This window comes from Schistocerca serialis, chromosome 6 (genome assembly GCF_023864345.2).
Source record: "Schistocerca serialis cubense isolate TAMUIC-IGC-003099 chromosome 6, iqSchSeri2.2, whole genome shotgun sequence".
NCBI classification, from domain to species: domain Eukaryota; kingdom Metazoa; phylum Arthropoda; class Insecta; order Orthoptera; family Acrididae; genus Schistocerca; species Schistocerca serialis.
The window spans coordinates 22,805,824-22,821,710 of NC_064643.1; positions in this window are offsets into that span (position 1 = coordinate 22,805,824).

Sequence of the window (15,887 nt, forward strand, 5' to 3'; positions counted from 1 at the left end):
ACAGAAATTGCATCGGGATTGAATACAAAATGCACAATGCCAACTTAAGTGCAAAATGAGTGAATTTTCTAAAAGTTTGTGATTTGAGAGGCTCTTCGGAGACCAGTAATAGATTCCGATGCACCAGTGCAGGTTTACCGTATCCCTTGGATCTTCACATTGACCATGAAACACCGAAATTGCTTCAGGAGGGAATACATAAGGGACAATGACGACTCAAGTAGAAGAAGGGTGAATTTTTAAGAGTTTGTGATTTGGGCGGCTCCTGGGAGACCAGTATTAAATTCCGATGCACCAGTGCAGGTGTACTGTATCCCTTGGACCTTCCCAATGACCATGAAACACAGGAATAGTATTGGCATTGAATGCAAAAGGGACTACCGACTTAAGTACAAGAAGAGTTAATCATCTAAGAGTTTGTGCTCTGAGCGGCTCCTGAGAGACCAGTACTTGATTCCGATGCAACAGTGCAGGTTTACTCTATCCCTTGGACCTTCACATTGACCATGAAACACAGAAACTTCGTCGGGATTGCATACAAATTGGACAATGCCGACATAAGTACAAGATGAGAGAATTTTCTAAGAGTTTGTGGTTTGAGCTGCTCCTGGGAGACCAGTATTAGATTCCGATGAACCAGTGCAGGTTTATTGTATCCCTTGGACCTTCACATTGACCAAGAATACACGGAAATCGCATCGGGATTGAATACAAAATGCACAATGCCGACTTGGGTACAAGAAGAGCGAATCTTCTAGGAGTTTGTGCTTTCAGCGACTCCTGGGAGACCAGTATTAGATTCCGATGCACCAGTACAGGTTTACTCTATCCCTTGGACCTTCACATTGACCATGAAACACACAAATTGCATTCGGACCAATACAAAAGATACAATGTCGACTTAAGTACAAGAAGACTGAATCTTCTAATAGTTTGTGCTTTGAGTGGCTCATGGGAGACCAGTATAAGATTCCGATGCACCAGTACTGGTAAACTGTATCCCTTGGCCCTTCACATTGACCATGAAACACACAAATTGCATTCGGACCAATACAAAAGATACAATGTCGACTTAAGTACAAGAAGACTGAATCTTCTAATAGTTTGTGCTTTGAGTGGCTCATGGGAGACCAGTATAAGATTCCGATGCACCAGTACTGGTAAACTGTATCCCTTGGCCCTTCACATTGACCATGAAACACAGAAATTGCATCGGGATTAGAACATAAGGCACAGTGCTGTTTTAAGTACAAGAAGAGTGAATCTTCTAAGAGTTTCTGCTCTGAGCGGCCCCTGGAAGACCAGTATTAGATTCCGTTGCACCAGTGCAGGTTTCCTCTATCCCTTGGACCTTCACATTGACCATGAAACACAGAAACTGCATTGGGGGATGAATCCAAAAGGGACAATGCCGACCTAAGTACAATAAGAGTTTTTTTCTAAGAGTTTGTGGTTTGAGCGGCTCGTGGTGGGCCAGTGATAGATACCATGGCACCAGTGCAGGTTTACTATATCCCTTGGACCTTCACATTGACCATGAAACACAGAAATTGCATCGGGATTGAATACAAAAGGGACAATGCCGACTTAAGTACAAGATGGGTGATTCTTATAAGAGATTGTGCTTTGAGCGGCTCCTGGGAGACGAGTATAAAATTCCGATGCACAAGTACTAGTTAACTGTAGTCCTTGGACCTCCACATTGACCATGAAACACAGAAATTGCATCAGGATTGAATACAAAAGAGACAATGCCGACTTAAGCACAAGAAGCCTGAATCTTCTAACAGTTTGTGCTTTGAGCGGCTCCTGTGGGACCAGTATTAGGTTCCAAAGCACCGGTGAGGTTTTACCGTATCCCTTGGTCCTTCACATTGACGATGAAACACAGATATTGCATCGGGATTGAATACAAAAGGGACAATGCCGACGTAAGTTCAAGAAGAGTGAATCACTTCAGAGTTTGTGCTTTGAGCGGCCCCTGGGATACCAGTATTAGATTCCGATGCACAAGTGCAGGTTTACTGTATCCCTTGGAACTTCACATTGACCATGAAACACAGAAATTGCATCGGGATTTAATACAAAAGGGACTGCCGACTTAAGTACAAGAAGAGTTATTCATCTAAGAGTTTGTACTTTGAGCGGCTCTTGGGAGACCAGTATTAGATTCCGATGCACCAGTGCAGGTTTAGTGCATCCCTTGGCCCTCAACATTGACCATGTAACACAGAAATTGCATCGGGATTGAATACAAAATGCACAATGCCGATAAGTACAAGAAGAGTGAATCTTCTAATAGTTTGTGATTTGGGCGGCTCCTGGGAGACTAGTATTAAATTCCAATGCACCAGTGAAGGTTTACTGTATCCCTTGGACCGCCACATTCACCATGAAATTCAGAATTCGAATCAGGAATGAATACAAGGGGAACAATGCCGTCTTAAGTACTAGAAGAGTGAATCTTCTAAGAGTTTGTGATTTGCGCGGCTCCTGGGAGACCAGTATTAGATTCCGATGCACCAGTGCAGGTTTACTGTATCCCTCGGACCTTCACAATGACCATCAAACTCAGATATTGCATCGGGATAGAATACAAAAGGCACAATTCCGCCTTAAGTGCAAGAGGAGTTAATCTTCTAACAGTTTGTGCTTTCAGCGGCGCCTGGGAGACCAGTATCAGATTCCGATGCTCCAGTGTAGGTTTACTGTATCCCTTGGACCTTCACATAGACCACGAAACACAGAAATTGCAACGGGATTAAATACAATAGGCACAATGCCGTCTTTAGTACAAGAAGAGTGAATCTTCTACGATATTGTGCTTTGAGCGGCTCCTAGGAGACCTGTATTAGATTCCGATGCACCTGTGTTGATTTGTTGTATCCCTTGGACCCTCACATGGACCATCAAACACAAATATTGCATCGGGATTGAAAACAAAATGCACAATGCCCACTTAAGTATAAGAAGAGTGAATCTTGTAAGAGTTTGTGCTTTGAGCGGGTCCTGGGAGACCAGTAGTAGATTCCGAAACACCAGTGCAGGGCTACTGTATCCCTTGAACCTTCACATTGACCATGAAACACAGAAATTGCATCGGGATTGAATACAAAAGGGACAATGCCGACTTAAGTACAAGAAAAATTAATCATCTAAGAGTTTGTGCTTTGAGCGGCTCCTGGGAGACCAGTATTAGATTCCGATGCTCCAGTGCAGGTGTACCGTATCCCTTGGACCTTCACATTGACCATGAAACGCAGAAATTGCATCGGGATTGAATACAAAATGCACAATGCCGACTTACGTACAAGAAGAGTAAATCATCTAAGAGTTTGTGCTTTGAGCGGCTCATGGGAGACCAGTATTAGATTCCGATGCACCAGGGCAGGTTTACTGTATCCCTTCGACATTCACATTGACCATGAAACACAGAAATTGCATCGGGATTGAATTCAAATGGGACAATGCCGACTTAAGTACAAGAAGAGTGAATCTTACAAGAGTTTAAGATTTGAGTGGCTCCTGGGTGTCCAGTATTAGATTTTGATGCACCTGTGCAGATTTACTGTATCCCTTACACCTTCACATTGACCATGAAACACAGCAATTGCATTGGGATTGAATACAAAGGGAACAATAACTACATAAGTACAAGAAGAGTGAATCTTGTAAGGGTTTGTGCTTTGAGCGGCTCCTGGGAGACCAGTATTACATTCCGATGTACCAGTGCAGGTTTACTGTATCCCTTGGACCTTCACATTGACCATGAAACACAGAAATTGCATCGGGATTGAATACAAAAGAGACAATGCCGACTTAAGTACAAGAGGAGAGAATCTTATAAGAGTTTGTGGATTGAGCGGCCGCCGGGAGACCAGTACTAGATTCCGATGCACCAATGCAAGTTTACCGTGTCACGTGGACCTTCACATTGACCATGAAACACAGAAATTGCATCGGGATTGAATACAAAAGGCACAATGCCTACATAAGTACAAGGAGAGTGATTCTTCTAAGAGTTTGTGCTTTGAGCGGCTCATGGGAGACCAGTATTAGTTTCTGATGCACCAGTGCAGGTTTACTGTACCCCTTCGACATTCACATTGACAATGAAACACAGAAATTGCATCGGGATTGAATTCAAATGGGACAATGCCGACTTAAGTACAAGAAGAGTGAATTTTACAAGTATATAAGATTTGTGTGGCTCCTGGGCGTCCAGTATTAGATTTCGATGCACCTGTGCAGATTTACTGTATCCCTTAGACCTTCACATTGACCATGAAACACAGAAATTGCATTGGGATTGAATACAAAGGGAACAATAACTACATAAGTACAAGAAGAGTGAATCTTGTAAGAGTTTGTGCTCTAGCGACTCATGGGAGACCTGTATTAGATTCCGATGCACTAGTGCAGGTTTACCGTATCCTTTGGACCTTCACATTGACCATGAAACACCGAAATTGCTTCGGGAGGGAATACATTAGGGACAATGCCAACTCAAGTAGAAGAAAAGTGAATTTTTAAGAGTTTGTGCTTTGAGCGGCTCCTAGGAGACCAGTATTAAATTTCGATGTACCAGTGCAGGTTTACTGTATCCCTTGGACCTTCACATTGACCAAGAAACACAGAAATTGCACCGGGATTGAATTCAAAACGGACAATGCCGACTTAAGTACAATAAGAGTGAATTTTCTAAGAGTTTGTGGTTTGAGCGGCACCTGCTAGACCAGTATTAGGTTCCGATGCACCAGTGCAGGTTTCCTGTACCCCTTGGTCCTTCACATTGACCATGAAACACAGATATTGCATCGGGATTGAATACAAAAAGGACAATGCCGACTTAAGTACAAGAATAGTGAATCACTTCAGAGTTTGTGCTTTGAGCGGCTCCTGGGATACCAGTATTAGATTCCGATGCACCAGTGCAGGTTTACTGTATCCCTTGGAATTTCACATTGATCATGAAACACAGAAATTGCATCGGGATTGAATACAAAACGCACAATGCCTACGTAAATACAAGAAGAGTGAATCTTTTAAGAGTTTGTGATTTGAGCGGCTCCTGAAAGACCAGTATTAGATTCCGATGCACCAGCGCAGGTTTACTGTTTCCCTTGGACCTTCACATTGTCCATGAAACACAGAAATTTCATCGGGATTGAGTACAAAATGGTCAATGCCGACATAAGTACAGGATGAGAGAATTTTCCAAGCGTTTGTGGTTTGAGCTGCTCCTGGGAGACCAGTAGTAGATTCCGTTGAACCAGTGCAGGTTTATTGTATCCCTTGACCTTCACATTGACCATGAAACACAGAAATCACATCGGGATTGAATAAAAAACGCACAATGCCGACTTGAGTACAAGAAGAGTGAATCTTCTAAGAGTTGTGCTTTCAGCGGCTCCTGGGAGGCCAGTATTAGATTGGGATGCACCAGTACAGGTTTACTGTATCCCTTGGACCTTCACATTGACCATGAAACACACAAATTGCCTTCGGACCAATACGAAAGATACAATGTCGACTTAAGTACAAGAAGAGTTAATCTTCTAGTAATTTGTGAATTGAGCGGCTCCTGGGAGACCAGTATTGAAGTCCGATGCACCAGTGCAGGTTTACTGTATCCCTTGGACATCCACATTGACCATGAAACACAGAAATCGAATCGGGATTGAATACAAAGGGAACAATGCTGACTTAAGTACAAGAAGAGTGAATCTTCTAAGAATTTGTGCCTTGAGCGTTTCCTGGGAGACCTGTATGAGATTCCGATGCACCAGTGCACGTTTACTGTATCCCTTTGACCTTGACATTGACCATGAAACACAGAAATTGCAACAGGATTGGATACAAAAGGGACAATGCCGACTTAAGTACAAGAAGGTGAATTTTCTAAGAGTTTGTGGTTTGGGCGGCTGCTGAGAGACCAGTATCAGATTCCGATGCACCAGTGCAGGTTTACTGTATCCCTTGGACCATCACATTGACCATGAAACACAGAAATCGCATCGGCATTGAATACAAGGGGCACAATGCCGACTTAAGAACAAGAGGAGTGAATCTTCTAAGAGTTTGTACTTTGAACGGCTTCAGAAAGTCCTGAATTAGTTTCCGATTCACCAGCGATGGTTTACTGTAACCCTTAGACCTTCACATTGAGCATGAAACAGAGATATTGCTTCGGGATTGAATACAAAAGGGACAATGTCGACCTAAGTACAAGAAGAGTGATTCATCTAAGAGTTTGTGCTTTGAACGGCACCTGGGGGCCAGTGTGAGATTCCGATGCCCCAGTGTAGGTTTGCTGTATCCCTTGGACCGTCACATTGACCATGAAACATAGAAATTACATCGGGATTGAATACAAAGGGACAAACCGAACTTAAGTACAAGAAGAGATAATCTTCTAACAGTTTTTGCTTTGAGCGGCTCCTGGGAGTCTAGTGTTAGATTCTGATGCACTAGTGCAGGATTACTGTATACCCTTGGACTTCCACATTGACCATGAATGACAGATATCGCATCGGGATTGAATACAAAAGGCACAATGCCGACTTAAGTACCAGAAGAGCGAATCTTCTAAGATTTTGTGCTTTGAGCAACTCCTGGGGGAACAGTACTAGATTCCAATGCACCAGTGCAGGTTTACTATATCCCTTGGACCTTCACATTGACCCGGAAACACAGAAATTGCATCGACATTGTATACAAAAAGGACAATTCCGACTAATGTACAAGTACAGTGAGTTTTCTAAGAGATTGTGGTTTGAGCGGTACCTGCGAGACCAGTATTAGAATCCGATGCACCAGTGCAGGTTTACTGTATCCAATGGACATTCACATTGACCATGAAACGCAGAAATCGCATCGGGATTGGATACAAACGGTACAATTCCGACTTAAGTACCAGAAGTGCGAATCTTCTAAGAATTTAAGCGGCTCCTGGGAGATCAGTATTAGATTCCGATGCACCTGTGCAGGTTTACTGTATCCCTTTTGTCCTTCACATTGACCATGAAACACAGAAATTGCATGGGGATTGAATACAAAAGGGACAATGCCGACTTAAGTATAAGAAGAGTGAATTTTCTAAGATATTGTGGTTTGAGCGGCTCCTGCGAGACCAGTATTAGAGTCCGATGCACCAGTGCAGGTTTACTGTATCCCTTGGACCTTCACATTGAACATGAAACACAGAAATCGCATCGGGATTGAATACTAAATGCACAATGCCGACTTAAGTACAAGAAGAGTGAATCTTCTAAGAGTTTGTGGTTTGAGCGGCTCATGGGAGACCAGTATTAGATTCCGATGAACCAGTGCCAGTTTACTGTATCCCTTGGACGATCATATTGACCATGAAACACAGAAATTTCATCGTGATTGAATACAAAATGGACAATGCCGACTGAAGTACAAGATGAGAGAATTTTCTAAGATTTTGCGGTTTGAGCTGCTCCTGGGAGACCAGTATTAGATTCCGATGCACCAGTGCAGGTTTACTGTATTCCTTGAACCTTCACATTGACCATGAACCACAGAAATGGCATCGGGGTGAATACAAAACTCACAATGCCATCTTTAGTACAAGAAGAGTGGATCTTCGAAGAGTTTGTGATTTGAGCGCCTCCTGGGAGACCAGTATTAGATTCCGATGCACCAGTGCACGTTTACTGTATCCCTTTTGACCTTCACATTGACCATGAAACACAGATATTGCATGGGGATTGAATACAAAAGGGACAATGCCGACTTAAGTATAAGAAGAGTGAGTTTTCTAAGAGATTGTGGTTTGAGCGGCTCCTGCGAGACCAGTATTAGATTCCGATGCACCAGTGCAGGTTTACTGTATCCCTTGGACCTTCGCATTGACCATGAAACACAGAAATAGCATCGGGATTGAATACTAAATGCACAATGCCGACTTAAGTACAAGAAGAGTGAATCTTCTAAGAGTTTGTGGTTTGAGCGGCTCATGGGAGACCAGTATTAGATTCCGATGAACCAGTGCAGGTTTACAGTATCCCTTGGAACTTCTCAATGACCATGAAACACAGAAATTGCATCGGCATTGAATACAAATGCACAATGCCTACTTAAGTACAAGAAGAGTGAGTCTTCTAAGAGTATGTGCTTTGAGCGGCTCCTGGGAGACCAGTATTAGATTCCAATTCACCAGTGCAGGTTTACTGTATCCCTTGGAGCTTCACATTGATCATGAAACACAGAATTGGCATCGGGATTGAATTCAAAAGGCACAATGACGACTTAAGTACAAGAAGAGTGAATCTTCTAAGAGTTTGTGGTTTGAGCGGCTCATGGGAGACCAGTATTGGATTCCGATGAACCAGTGCAGGTTTACTGTATCCCTTGGAACTTCTCAATGACCATGAAACACAGAAATTGCATCGCGATTGAAATCAAATGCACAATGCCAACTTAAGTACAAGAAGAGTGAATCTTCTAAGAGTTTGTGCTTTGAGCGGCTCCTGGGAAACCAGTATTACATTCCCATTCACCAGTGCAGGTTGACTCTATCATTTGGACCTTCACATTGACCATGAAACACAGTAATTGCATCGGGATTAAATACAAAATGGACAATGCCAATTTAAGTACAAGAAGAATGAATCTTCTAGGAATTTGTGCTCTCAGCGGCTCCTGGGAGAATAGTATTAGATTCCGATGCACCAGTGTAAGTTTACTGTATCCCTTGGATCTCCACATTGACCATGAAACACAGAAATTGCATCGGGATTGTGTACAAAAGGCACAATGCTGACTTAAGTACAAGGAGAGTGAATCTTCTAAGAGTTTGTGTTTTGAACGGCACCTGGGGGCCAGTATGCGATTCCGATGCACCAGTGCAGGTACACTGTATCCCTTGGACCTTCACATTGACCATGAAACACAGAAATTTCATCGGGATTGAATACAAAAGGCACAAAGCCAAAGTAAGTACAAGAAGAGTGAATCTTAAAGAGTTTGTGGTATGAGCGGCTCCTGGGCGACCAGTATTATATCCCGATGACCCAATGCGGGTTTACTGTATCCATCGGACCTTCACATGGACCATCAAACACAGAAATTGCATCGGGATTGAAAACAAAAACCACAATGCCGACTTAAGTACAAGAAGAGTGAATCTTCTAAGAGTTTGTGGTTTGAGCGGCTCATGGGAGACCAGTATTGGATTCCGATGAACCAGTGCAGGTTTACTGTATCCCTTGGAACTTCTCAATGACCATGAAACACAGAAATTGCATCGCGATTGAAATCAAATGCACAATGCCAACTTAAGTACAAGAAGAGTGAATCTTCTAAGAGTTTGTGCTTTGAGCGGCTCCTGGGAAACCAGTATTACATTCCCATTCACCAGTGCAGGTTGACTCTATCATTTGGACCTTCACATTGACCATGAAACACAGTAATTGCATCGGGATTAAATACAAAATGGACAATGCCAATTTAAGTACAAGAAGAATGAATCTTCTAGGAATTTGTGCTCTCAGCGGCTCCTGGGAGAATAGTATTAGATTCCGATGCACCAGTGTAAGTTTACTGTATCCCTTGGATCTCCACATTGACCATGAAACACAGAAATTGCATCGGGATTGTGAACAAAAGGCACAATGCTGACTTAAGTACAAGGAGAGTGAATCTTCTAAGAGTTTGTGGTTTGAGCGGCTCCTGGGAGACCAGTATTAGATTCTGATGCACCAGTGCACGTTAAATGTATCCCTTTGACCTTCACATTGACCATGAAACACAGAAATCGCATCGAGATTGAATACTTAATGCACAATGCTGACTTACGTACAAGAAGATTGAATCTTCTAAGAGTTTGTGCTTTGAGCGGCTCCTGGGAGACCAGTATTAGATTCCGATGTACCAGCGCAGGTTCACTGTATCCCTTCGACCTTCACATTGAAGATGAAACACAGAAATTGCATCGAGATTGAATAGAAACGGGACAAAGCCGACTTAAGTACAAGAAGAGTGAATTTTCTAAGCGGTTGTGGGTTGAGCAGCTCCATGGAGACCAGTATTATGTTCTGATGCACCAGTACTGGTTTACTGTATCCCTTGGACCTTTACATTGCCCATGAAACACAGAAATTTCATCGGGATTGAATACAAAAGGGACAATGCCGACTTAAGTACAAGAAGAGTGAATCTTCTAACTGTTTGTGTTTTGAGCGGCTCCTGGGAGACCAGTATTAGATTCCGATTCACCAGTGCAGGTTTACTGTATCCCTTGGACCTTCACATTGACCATGAAACACAGAAATTGCATCAGGATTGAATACAAGAGGGACAATGCCGACTTAAGTACAAGAAGAGTGAATCTTCTAAGAGTTAGTGCTTTGAGCCGCGCTTGGGAGACCAGTATCAAATTCCAATGCAGCAGTGCTGGTTTACTGTATCCCTTGGATCTTCACATTACCATGAAACACAAAAATTGCACCGGGATTGAATACAAAAGGGACTGCCGACTTAAGTACAAGAAGAGTTAATCTTCTAAGAGTTTGTGCTTTGAGCGGCTCCTGGGAAACCAGTATTACATTCCCATTCACCAGTGCAGGTTGACTCTATCATTTGGACCTTCACATTGACCATGAAATACAGATATTGCATCGGGATTGAATGCAAATAGGACAATGATGACTTAAGTACAAGAAGAGTGAATCCTCTAGGAGTTTGTGCTTTCAGCGGCTCCTGGGAGACCAGTATTGGATTCGGATGCACCAGCGCAGGTTTACTGTATCCCTTGGACCTTCTCATTGACCATGAATCACAGAAATCGCAACGGGATTGAATACAAAAGGCACAATGACGACTTAAGTACAAGAAGAGTGATCGTCTAAGAGTTTGTGCTTTGAGCGGCTCCTGGGAGGCCGGTACTACATTCCGATGCACCAGTGCAAGTTTACTGTATCCCTTGGATCTTCACATTGACCATGAAACACAGATATTGCATCGGGATTGTGTACAAAAGGCACAATGCCAACTTAAGTGCAAGGAGAGTGAATCTTCTAAGAGTTTGTGGTTTGAGCGGCTCCTGGGAGACCAGTATTAGATTCTGATGCACCAGTGCACGTTAAATGTATCCCTTTGACCTTCACATTGACCATGAAACACAGAAATTGCATCGGGATTGAATACAAAAGGAACAATGCCGACTTAAGTACAAGAAGAGTGAATTTTCTAAGAGTTTGTGGTTTGAGCGGCTCCTGGGAGACCAGTATTAGTTTCCGATGCACCAGTGCAGGTTTACTGTATCCCTTGGTCCTTCACATTGACCATGAATCATAGAAATTGCATCGGGATTGAATACAAAAGGCACAATGCCAATTAAGTAAAAGAAGAGTGAATCTTCTACGCGTTTGTGGTTTGAGCGGCTCCTGGGAGACCTGTATTAGATTCCGATGCACCAGTGAACGTTAAATGTATCCCTTTGACCTTCACATTGACCATGAAACACAGAAATCGCATCGGGATTGAATACTTAATGCACAATGCTGACTTACGTACAAGAAGATTGAATCTTCTAAGAGTTTGTGCTTTCAGCGGCTCCTATGAGACCAGTATTAGATTCCGATGCACCAGTGCTGGTTTACTGTATTACTTGGACCTTCACATTGACCATGAAACACAGTAATTGCATCGGGATTGAATACAAATGAGACAATGTAGCCTTAAGTACAAGAAGAGTGAATCTTCTTATAGTTTGTGCTTTCAGTGGCTCCTGGGAGACCAGTATTGGATTCTGATGCACCAGTGCAGGTTTTCTGTATCCCTTGGACCTTCACATTGACTATGAAACACAGAAATTGCATTGGGATTGAATACAAAAGTGACAATGCTGACTTAAGTACAAGAAGAGTGAATCTTCTAAGAGTTTGTGGTTTGAGAGGTTCCTGGGAGCTAACTCGTTACAATACACCCAGGAAGTGGAGAGGAACCCGCACTGGACACCTCAAAAGGCTGAACATTGGGAATAATTGTAGATGTAGCTAAATGGAATATCTGAAGGGAAGTAACAAAATAATGTGTACTAGGATATGACAAACCTGCCCAAGTCCTCTACAAAGGATACCAAGGGTCTAAATAATTTTTTTATAACATTTTGTATTTAAAAATATTTGTGTGTATAAATTGTTCATGTTGATGTAAATTTGACAATTTAAGAAATGGTCATGCTTAGGAACAATATAAGAAATAGGCGTTATGTAAAAGCCAGTGTGCTTTTGTTTGAAACGAAAATGGCTATGGAGAGTGGAAAAGGTTCGGAAGGCGAATTGGCGTGCTACCTTGAGCAAGTGCGGGAAGTAAGTCACACAGTCTGTAGGCAGCAGTGATTGAGGTAACTCCTTTGTGGAGCAGAAGCTTTGCCTGCAAATTTTCATAAAAATGCCTCGGTTGAAGACTGCAAACAGCTTGCAGCATAGCTGCGAGTTGTTGAGCTACTGTATGTAGAACTGAATGAAGCCAAGTAGAGAAATTGAGCCCATACAGCAAGAAACTTGCAGGCTGTTATGTGGGTAGTTTAGCCGTCATAACTGTTCGCCACACCCAAGCCTACAGCCCACAGATAAGATTTTTTTCTATTTTTACCTTTGTAGGGCATGAACCATTAATTTAAACTGTGTTTTAATAATCATTCTTGAACTTTACGGAAACTGGTTCACCCTGTTATTTCATCCTAATCATACATCTGTATAGGGTTCCTTCCTGGTGTTTGATTAATCCGAGTGTCCTGTTTTACAGACTTATGAAGTTCCAAGTTAATATAAAGAGGCACCATTTAAATAGCTTTAGTGTAAATAATAAAAATGTTTTCTTAACTATTGCAAAGTGTTGTAGTTTGGTTACATAAAATTCAATCACAGTGAAGCCAAGTTACTAAAACCTGTTAGATGGCTATACAGAATTAGTTCAAAGAATAATAGCTTTTGAAAGTTAATTCCACCATGAAAGAGGTTTTCTTTAAGTGAAATGTTCAGTTAAAAAGTGTGTGCTTTAGTGTCTAAGTATTTAAGTTTCTTGATTATGGAAAGTGCTTTTCTAAAGGTTGTCCCCCCCACCCCGGCTAATTTTTTTTACCTTCCTCGAAGTTATCTACTGGGCTTTTTCTTTTTTAAAAACATAATGCATAAAGATGTAGCCCAAAATTGTTTAAGTGGGGTAATTTATTTGAAGAGCCAAACTAAACAGTAGCAAGAAAGTAGGCAAAATTCACATTTCTGCTTCTCCAATACTTCACTATTTCATTGCCAGGATAGGTTGGTGACCATTAAGTACATGTTTCATACCACTAAATGAACTTGGAAATGAGTTGTCCTAGCTTCAGTATATTATTATTCATACTGTGTTTCTATCTAGCCACTGGGTAAGATCTTAGGAAAAGAAGTGAATAGTCAAATTTTCTTATCCATTAGATGCAACACATGGTAAATCCTGTAAGAAGGATAACTCTATTGATTATCTTTTCCTATAAACAGGACTATCCTTCCATAGTGTATTTTATTTGGAAACTAAATTAAATTTTAGTAAGAGGGTTATACGTGGCAACATAGAGACAGGGTTTCTGTTATTTACGTAAAAGCATGCTAATATCATAATGGTAGTGTTATAAGGTCCTATTAATGTGTGGTCATGACATTTGTTAAATGTCTCACCACATTCCTATTGAAACTATTTACTCTTCTTGTAAATAACACCTATGACAATTTTATACAAAAGACCACTAAGACTTTGCTCGTCAACTTTCATTTAGGTAACAGCGATCTTTAGATGTATTTAAATCAGTACTGTTAAGAAATACTGACTAGCTTTATTTTCAAGAATCTCAAGTTTAAGTTATACATACTGTTATCCTCCAATAAGAATCATTGGCCGATTCTTCATCTTTGACAGGTTTAGCATGCCTGCAATGCAAAACATTATCTTTTGTATTAACAGATGAAATCCAACTTTTTAAATTTAATAAATGCTTATACAAACATAAAGTTTCTTCAAAAAATGTATTTCCGACAACTTCCTGTCACAGATAATTTTCACTGAATGTTGCAACCCAGTTATATTGCTGATGAGAAGCAAATGTTGATCTTTTCCCTCTCTTCCTTCACCATCTCCTGTTTTCAGAATGAGATTTTCACTCTGCAGCGGAAACGAGGTACTGGCAGAAGTAAAGCTGTGAGTACCGGACGTGAGTCGTGCTTTGGTAGAGCACTTGCCTGCGAAAGGCAAAGGTCCCGAGTTCGAGTCTCGGTCGGGCAAACAGTTTTAATCTGCCAGGAAGTTTCATCTCCTGTTTTGTTCACCTTGACATATTTCTACCAAAAAGACTACCCCAATGGATCCACTGCTTATATTTAACACACAGTAAATTCAGTTCAAATATTTCCTTAACACAGGATGTGCATTGATGAGCTTGAATTAATCAGAAAAATATAAACAGATACTAACCATTCCACAGCTCTTACAAAATACTTGCATTAAGTAATCATCAAAGCTACTTTTTGTACAGCAAGAGGACTAACAGTCAAAATGGTGCTACATGCTACAGGCAGTGCAATACAATTTATTTTACTCATTGCTACAGCAATAAATGTACTTATAAAAATATTCAGACTTAGACTATAATCAAATACAGAGAGAGAAAATATTCTAACTAAAGAGATATAGCAGCCATAGGCAGAAACAAATAAAAAAACTGATACTAATCTTAGCTTTGAGGACCAAAAGTTTCTTCATCTGGAAAATGTAAAAAGAGAAATGAGACTGTTCAAGAATTAAGGATGAAAATTCAGGATCTTGAGTCAAGGAAGATGGATGGTTAAATGAATGAAAAAACTAGACTGGACATGATGAAATTGAGTTGCGAAAGAGCAGCAGATGATGTAATTTTAAATGCTGAGAAATAAGATCTCTTCAAGAGGAGCCACCAAAAGGTCAAATAAGTGAAAAACAAGCTGAAAATACCGGTAAATGGGCTAAAATGGCGGCAAATAGATAAACGAAACAGAAAGATAGTGCTGAAGAACAGGCAACCAAACAACCACAACAACAACAACAATAATAATAACAGCACATTGTAGCAATATATAATAGCAGTCCCACAACATCTGGAGGAAGATTTTCCACTAACAGAACAATAAATTCATGAAGCCATCAAATCATTCCAACACTTCAAAGCAAAAAATGAAGACTCCACTACAGAAAAATTATTGAAATAGTCAGAAGACACAAATGATCTACGACTGCTGTTTGAGAACATTTGGAAAGCTGAAGAGATTATGGAAAGCATTAATCCACAGCTATGAAAAAAAGGGGACACACAAAATGTCAACAATTGCAGAGATGCCTCACTTCTGCCAGTGGTATACAAAATATTATCAAAAATTCTCTGGACAGAGTTGTAGAAACTTTAGACAAATAACTGGGAGAATCTCAAGGAGCTCTAGAAAGGGAAGACCCTGCACAGAGCAGATGTTTATTAGAAAATTGATAATTCTCCACATACTGTTAATCACCAAACCTATAATAGTATCATGTATTGGTTTCAAGAAAACATTTGATTTGGTAGGCAGAGAAATTATAGGTAAAATCATCAAAGAATTTTGTGTTAAAGCAAACATAATCCTCAAAACACTAGCAAATAGGATGGCAGAAGCTAAATTTATGGGAGAAGTATCTCAACCATTTGAAATAAAAACTGATGTTAGACAAGGGGACAGTTTATCACCTTTACTGTACACTGCATTCTAGAAAAAATAGAAAGTATCTGGAATTTGGAGAAAAAAAAATCACAAAATTGAACCAATAATTTTAGGATGAAAAACAAATGGAATTAAGGTAAACTGCCTGGCTTC